The sequence below is a fragment of the Gymnoscopelus braueri genome (assembly GCF_963280865.1).
Source record: "Gymnoscopelus braueri genome assembly, chromosome: 11".
Classification (NCBI taxonomy): Eukaryota; Metazoa; Chordata; class Actinopteri; order Myctophiformes; family Myctophidae; genus Gymnoscopelus; species Gymnoscopelus braueri.
Window position 1 is genome coordinate 12,230,410 of NC_137613.1, and position 8,612 is coordinate 12,239,021.

Genomic DNA, 8,612 nt, shown 5'->3' on the forward strand with positions numbered 1-8,612 from the left:
TTTTGATTCACTCCTACTCTCAGACGATGACTTTGTCAACGTTGTATCAGGTCAGATACATTTCTTCATAACACTAATGTCACACCAGGTGTTTCAGCCTATGAGAGATGTTTACATCTTCTATTAGAGGACAAATTATATCATACTATGGTTTCTGAAGCAATGCATTAAATGAACTGCTCTTATTACAAGGCTAGATAATGAATTCCTCCTCTCCAGATGTATATCTCTTCATTCTCAAGCTTATTTGATACACTGGTTGGTTGCATAACAATCAGAATCTATGTTATTAAAATTCAATCATACTCTGAGTCTGAGTCAGTTATTCAGCTCATGCAAATAGTACATTATGTCTCATCTAACCTGCCTATAACACCTACCTGATTCCTTTCATCCAGATACAAATGTCTACTATTTCTGCAGACTAAAGACAATTTTTAGAGAACCCAATTTCAGAAGCAGTTCAAGCAGAACTTACTATAGACATTAGTACAATGCAGAGCGGGTCAGATGGTCAATGGCTTGGCTAGTGGGGCGTGGCAACAGACTTTTTGAATGGTCAGGACCAGGGAAGGGTGCATATCTGGTACAGTGGTGAGATGGGTTGGATTACGCTGAATATTGTCTATGGGTGTGTTGCAGGTGGATTCAATCATGGTCAATCAAATGATCACTTTTTATTACAGTGCATTGTGCATTTACACAGTGTTATGGAAGAAGAGGCCCAGCCATTTCTCCCAAGAGCAAACTGATGTAACATAAAATTAGTTTGGGGTTAGTGATGTCTGGCGATGAGCCAAAGCGAAACTGTCAGTTTGTGTAATAATCTATCTAGTTGACCAATCAGTAAGACTTTTATGAAGGAGAAACCTATATGGATATATGCCTTCAATATTCTGTGTGAGTCATGATGATGTAGTTTCACTGGGCAAATCTTTTACCTTATTGACACCAAAATTGCTGGATGCTGCTGATTTGCAAACCACACCCCCTACTGCACCTCTCCTCCCACACCAGTGTACAGTGAATCCCCAAAACATCAAATACAGGCAGTGGGTAAGAACTCTGAGCCACTGCAAAATGAGAAATGGTCTATCTATTCATCCGAAGTCAGTGCAACTGTTGACAGTGCTCCTGCTCCAAAATAAAGCCCTTAAACCCACCCTTACTCTATTGGAGTCATTTTTTTCTGCACCAGCTTCTCTTACTTTGAATTCTTGCCTACCTATTTCTTCAAAATCCACACTCTCTGTGGTTCCTGTTGTTCAGGCCACCTTTAGAATTTATACACAACTTAGTAGACATTTCTGTATCAGACAATTCCACTGTAAATCACCCTTCATAATAAATCCTTTGTTTCCTCTCTTACAACATGATGGGGTGTTTGATGTCAGTCAATCTGATATTGAGAACCTGTTTCCACTGAGTAGCCACATTATTTATTGCCTCACTCATGCCACTATTCTCTGCCGGCCTCCTCCCCTCTTGGACCAGGCACCATGCAGACTGCCCCCTCAGAACTCTGACCCACGCTCCCCCTTTGACTATGTCTCTGCCTGGTCCCTTTGCCCCCGGTTGCTTCTCCCCCCAGCCTTTGTTCAATAAAACCCGTAAACCTGTTTAAATAAATAATAATGTGAAAAGGTCTTGTAGGTTTTGTATTCAAACTAAAAACATTAGTAGGCTACAAGAGGTGATTTGGGAATCTTATGACCTTAAATGTTTTAGACCTGAAACAATATAAGATACAATGGCTGTTTAGAAACAAATATATTTTGTACATAGAGATGACAGATTATTATTATTAATTTAATTGTTAACTACTTAAACTCTATGGTTGGTTAAAACTGCAAACATTAGTACAAGAGGTGATTTGGGAAGCTCATGACCTTAATAATAACTTATATTTGTATTCATAAGAACATTACACCATCCTTGTAATAAAATGTTAGACTTGAAACGTCAAGCAATGTAAAATACAATGGTCATTCACTGTGAAGACTTATTAGATCCATTTAATTTGTATTCTGTTATCGTGAGAACGTGATATTAATATGAAAACACATCAGAGAACATGAAGTAGAATATGTTTGATACTCACCCCAATCTTCATATTCATAATGCATAAAAAGAAAAAGAAAAACATATTTGTTTAGAAAACTGATATTTTATACATACAGATGACCAAGTGTTTTCTAATAAGTTGTTAAATAACCTGGAATAAGAAATGTAATTATTAAATAAATGAGTCTGTGAGGTTGTACATCAGCTATTTGTAATTAAGTTATTTGTTAAAGAGGGGAAAAGTGATCCAAGTACAGAGTTAACTCAGGTCTGTTTCACTAAGTATAGAGGGTTTCATTGGTTAAGACTCCTTCAGTTGGTATTCTGCTGATGATAAGATGACAGATTATTATTATTATTTCCATTGTTTAACTATTTCAACCCTATATGGTTGACCAGGGTCTCTCAGGGCTCTATACTAGTGTCTTTTCTGTTTTCTGTGGGGAAAGCTTTCGCTGAAAATAGCTGATCGACAAGCTCACAACGCGTCGCAGTAGGTAGGACACTTTGTGAGCTTGTCTATCAGCTATTTTCTGTGAAAGCCTTCCCCACAATAAGGATTCTGGGGTTGAAGTGGTTAAATAACCTAGACACAACATAGAGTTATTAAATAAATGAATCTGCTATCTCATAATTGTGTATGATAATCTGTCAATAATATGAATCAGTTTGGCTGTTAATTAAATGACACTATTTTATACAGCAGTGGTTCTCAACCTGTGGGTCAGGACCCCCAGGGGGGTCCCCATATTATGTTTGGGGATCCCCAGATGATTAGCATAATATGCAACATTGTTTTCTCACTCAACAGTAAACAAACCAACATACAGTATATGAGTATACAGGGTATCTGCACATTTCTAAAGTGACAATTTAAGGACTTTTAAGACCTTTTTATTACCTCTAAAATGAAAAGGGAAAAGAGACCATTAGCTACTGCGTGAAAAGTAATCAACAAACTATTCTATTCAACATAAAGGCCAAATTGTCAAATATTACCAAAGAAAGAGGACATTGTGGAAATAGCCGATCTACATGCTCACAACGCAAGGAATTGTGAGCTTGTAGATCAGCTATTTTCACAATATTTATCTGTGGAACCGAGTCAATTAAAATTGAATGCCTCAACTCCTACAATTCCAAGAGCTTGTCAGGGTAGGGGGTCCCCAGTTCAAATATGATAATTTTGGGGGTCCCCAGTTCAAATATGATTATTTTGGGGGGTCCCCTGTTCAAATATGATTATTTTGGGGGGTCCCCAGTTCAAATATGATTAGTTTGGGGGGTCGCGGCCTGAAAAGGTTGAGAACCACTGTTGTACAGTATATGGTATGCAGTAAGGTCTGCTACTGTTTCTGTTCATTTTTAGATAGTGTTTATCTGTAACATTTACAAACAGGTCAACTCTTCAACACATTAACACATAGACACAACATGTAGATCAAATATGTGAAGTGATTAAATGTCAGCTTAACCACTTGAACCCCAGCATCCCTATTCTGAGGGGAAAGTTTGTGAAAAATACATTGTGATGCGTTGTCAGCTTGTAGATCAGCTATTTTTGCCAAAGAGATGAGTGTAGACTGGGAAAAAAGGCGTACCTAGTACAGTTTACCAAGTATAGAGGGTTTAAAAAAATATAAATAAAGTAATTGTTTTCTACGGTATAGTTAAACCTTCCTCTGTTAAGATGATAAAAAGTCTTCTGATTGTGAGTCAGATCAGTATTGTTAACGTTTTGATTTTGTCTCACTCAAAACATGTTTAATATTAAAAATAAGTGAAATATAAAGCGTGGACAGTGAGAGTGGTTACACTTCAACCTGTTTCTCAGTTTACCAGCAACATGACTGCAGCTGCTCATTGATATGAGACTGACTGTCAGTCACTGTTATAGAGTAGTAGTACTATGATACAGACCAATAATGCAATAGTTGTTGAAGTCATTTATATTTTACATAAATAATGTGAAAATGTATTTATTTTGTATTAAAACATGTATACAAGAGGTGATTTGGGAAGCTCATGACCTTAATAATAACTCTCGGGATTTGACAGAAAAGGTCATATTTGTATTCACATAAGCAAATGACCATCCTTGTAATAAAATGTTAGGCTTGAAACATCAAGCGATATAAAATACAATGTCATTCACTGTGAAGACTTATTAGATCCATTCAATTTGTGTTTTATGATTGTGAGAATGTGACATTAATCTGAAAACACATCAGAGAACATGAAGTAGAATATGTTTGATACTCACCATCAGCTTCATATTCATAATGCATAAAAAGAAAAAGAAAAACACATGTGTTTAGAAAACTGATATTTTATACATAGAGAAAACAGTGTTTTCTTTTAAATTGCTAAATAACCTGTAATAGGAATATTAGATATTTGTAGTAAAGAACTTGTGAGATAAATGGAATCAATAACATGTAATGTAATGTAATGTACGAACATGCAATAAAGTATTTAAAAAAAAGAATATTAGATATTTGGTATAGAGGGGACAAGTGGTCCAAGTACAGAGTTAACTCAGGTCTGTTTCACTAAGTATAGAGGGTTTCATTGGTTAAGACTCCTTCAGTTTGTATTCTGCTATGGTGAAAACTTGATGTCAATCTGAAAACTGATACTTCACTAACAGAAAGATTACTAATAATTAGCCAATTATTAAGGAACCTGAAATATGGAATGCAATAATAGAATGGGTTAAATTAATCGACTATCTCAATTATTTTACAAAGTAATATCTTGCTTCATTAATCATAATGATTCAGCATTCTAATTACAACATTCTAATGTCATTTGTGAAGTGACTAAATGTCAGCTTAGAGATACAATTCTACACTATAGTATATATTAATAGTGAAACATTTTCATCTGCTATGACAGATTAATTTATAGTAAAATGATCAGTTGGGAAAAAAAGTGTTCAGTACTTGAATCAATCTATTGTCTGATGTCAAGATTATTTGCTATTCATTGTCAACTGTTTCTGCAGTCCATGTCATGTATTATTAACCAACTTGTCATATTTTTAATGTTTGCACAAAGCGTTCACCTCCACACTACTCAGGAATCAACTTTATCCTCCATAATAATCTTCTGATTCATTCATTTAATCTTCCTCAGTATGCCATCATTTATATCTGGTATTAACATGCATTCTGTATCTGTATACGTTAACCCTTTAAGACCAGGAACGCATCTGTGTCATTTTAAGATTTCTTCGGCTATTAAAAGATAGCAGATATACAAGCTCATAGCGCGGCACCGAGTGCTGCGGTATGAGCGCATGCAGCACTTGTGCAGGTGACCTGGGTTCAAATCTCAGGTAAGACACGAAAGTTACAGAGTGCAGCTTTAATGTATCCTTTAATATGATTGGATGACTTGTCATCAATGAAGTCATCATCAGGTGCAAACATGCTTGTATCATAAGCATATGTGCGCACGCGTGTGCATGCGCACACATGCACACGAGCACACGCACACATGTGTGTCGTCGTGGACACTGGATAGTAACCATAGACTGTAACCCATGAAAAGATCTATTCTCCCCCTATCGGTTCACAACTCGGACGGCGCTGATTCGACTAGCAGACCTTCGGCCGGTCGGCGCGGGTACTCGCGCCTGGAGGCCCGAGGGCGCGCCTCCTCGGCCTCAAGCTCTGCTGAGTCGGCACGCCTCCGTCATGGACAATAACTATTATCACGTGTGCGTGTGAACGCGTGTTCAGCGTTCCCCTAGCGTAGCTTCCTGCCTGGTTGCTATGTGGGGGGGAATAACAAAAGCCAGGTCGGCCTCGCATCAAAGCCCCGCCTCCTCCTCCTCCTCCTGGCGCCGCCTTGTATCAAAGCCCCGCCTCGCGCCTCCTCCTCCTCCTCCTCCTCCTCGCGAGCCTCGCGTAAAAAACCCTGTCTCGAAAAGCCCCGCCTCGCGCCGAAGCCCCGCGCCGACAAGAGAGCGCTCCTCTTTCAATTTCCCTGGAATGCCAATTTCCCTGTGACATATATACATATCGTTGCTGTCAGGCAGAAACCTTGTATCTCCGTATTTGAACTCTTCTATTTGTTTGTTATTTCGTAACTGAATGGCTTACTGCATCATGCTTCAATGTCACACAACAATTGCAAATATTAGCCGATCTACAAGCTCACAACGTGTCGCACCGTGACACGTTGTGAGCTTGCAGATCAGCTATTCTTGCAAATTTAATTTTTTTTTAAAGTGGTTAAGTTTGGGGTTACATAAATATTTGATGAAGAGTATTAACAATAGATTGTGACTAAATAATAACTACATTAGATCCTATAGAACACAGTCATGTTCTTTTTTTTCCATTTCCTGAAAAGTAACAGTTTTTGACATACAAGGTTTCCACCTGACAGCTACAATATCACGGTTAATGATAATTAACGATGTGAGTTTGTACATCGGCTATTTTTAATGAAGATATTTGGTATAGAGGAGAAAAGTGGTCCAAGTACAGAAATGACTCAGGTCTGTTTCATTAAGTATAGAGGGTTTCATTGGTTAAGACTCCTTCAGTTTGTATTCTGCTATGGTGAAAACTTGATGTCAATCTGAAAACACATTGGAGGCCATGAAGTAGAATTGATTTAATACTCACGCCCTAGTTCACGTTCACATTCATCATTCATGTAAAGAGAAAACACATGGTTGGAATGGTTAGAAAACTGATACTTCACAAACAGAAAGATTACTAATAATTAGCAAATTGTTAAGGAACCTGAAATATGGAATGCAATAATAGAATGGGTTAATCTCAATTATTTTACAAAGTAATATCTTGCTTCATTAATCATAATGATTCAGCATTCTAATTACAACATTCTAATTTCATTTGTGAAGTGACTAAATGTCAGCTTAGAGATACAATTCAACACTATAGTATATATTAAGAATGAAACATTTGCATCTGCTATGACAGATTGGTTTATAGTAAAATGATCAGTTTCATAGTAAAAAGAAAGTGTTCAGTACTTGAATCAATCTATTGTCTGATGTCAAGATTATTTGCTATTCACGTCAACTGTTTCTGCAGTCCATGCCATTTATTATTAACCAGCCTTGTGGGCATCAACTTGTCATATTTTTAATGTTGCACAAAACGTTCACCTCCACACTACTCAGGAATCAAGTTTATCCTCCATAATAATCTTCTGATTCATTCATTTAATCTTCCTCAGTATGCCATCATTTATATCTGGTGTGTGCATGCATTCTGTATCTGTATATGTTAACCCTTTAAGACCGGGAACGCATCTCTGTCATTTTAAGATTGTTTTGGCTATTCAAAAATAGCAGATATACAAGCTCATAGTGCGGCACCGAGTGCCGCGCTATGAGCTTGTAGATCTGCTATTTTTGAAAAACGTTTGAACATTTGTGCAAATCTTTGAATATGTATCTTTTTTAAGCGAACATTTTTAACTCTGTTACAACTTCTGGGGGTCCCTGGAACAAAATATTTTGAGGTGGGGGTCCATGGCCAAATACATATCATTTTGGGTGGTCCTTGACATGAAAAAGTTGGGGAACCACTGATATTATAGCAAAATACGTTCAAAGATTTGAGATAAAAATGTTTGCTTTAAAAAACATATATATTCAAAGATTTGCACACATTTTCCAAAAAAAATGCAGATCTACAAGCTCAAAGCGCAGCACTCGGTGCCGTGCTATGAACTTGTATATCTGCTATTTTTGAATAGCCAAAGAAATCTGAAAGTGACACGGATGCGTTCCCGGTCTTAATGGGTTACGGGAGAAAACATGTTAGTGCAATATGTAAACACATAGGATGGATCGTGATGGGTTAAACATGATTACATAATTATATATACATATCGTTGCTGTCGGGCAGAAACCTTGTATCTCCGTATTTTACCTTTTATGTTTGTTTGTTATTTCGCAACTGAATGCCTTACTACATCATACTACAATGTCACACAACAATTGCAAAAATAGCCGATCTACAAGCTCACAACGAGTCGCACCGTGGCGCGTTGTGAGCTTGCAGATCGGCTATACTTGCTAGTTTAAAAAATTGTGAAAGTGGTTAAGTTTGGGGTTTTATAAATATTTGATGAAGAGTATTAACAATAGCTTGTGACTAAATAATAACTACATTAGATCCTTTAGAACACAGTCATGTGCTTTTTTTTCCATTTCCTGAAAAGTAACAGTTTTGGACATACGAGGTTTCCACCTGACATCTACAATATCACGGTTAATGATAATTAACGATGTGAGTTTGTACATCGTTTTTTTTTCTGAAGATATTTGGTATAGAGGGGAAAAGTGGTCCAAGTACAGAGTTAACTCAGGTCTGTTTCACTAAGAATAGAGGTTTTCATTGGTTAAGACTCCTTCAGTTTGTATTCTGCTATGTTGAAAACTTGATGTCAATCTGAAAACATATTGGAGGCCATAAAGTAGAATTGATTTAATACTCACGTTGGTCTAGTTCACGTTCACATTCATCATTCATGAAAAGAGAAAACACATGGTTGGA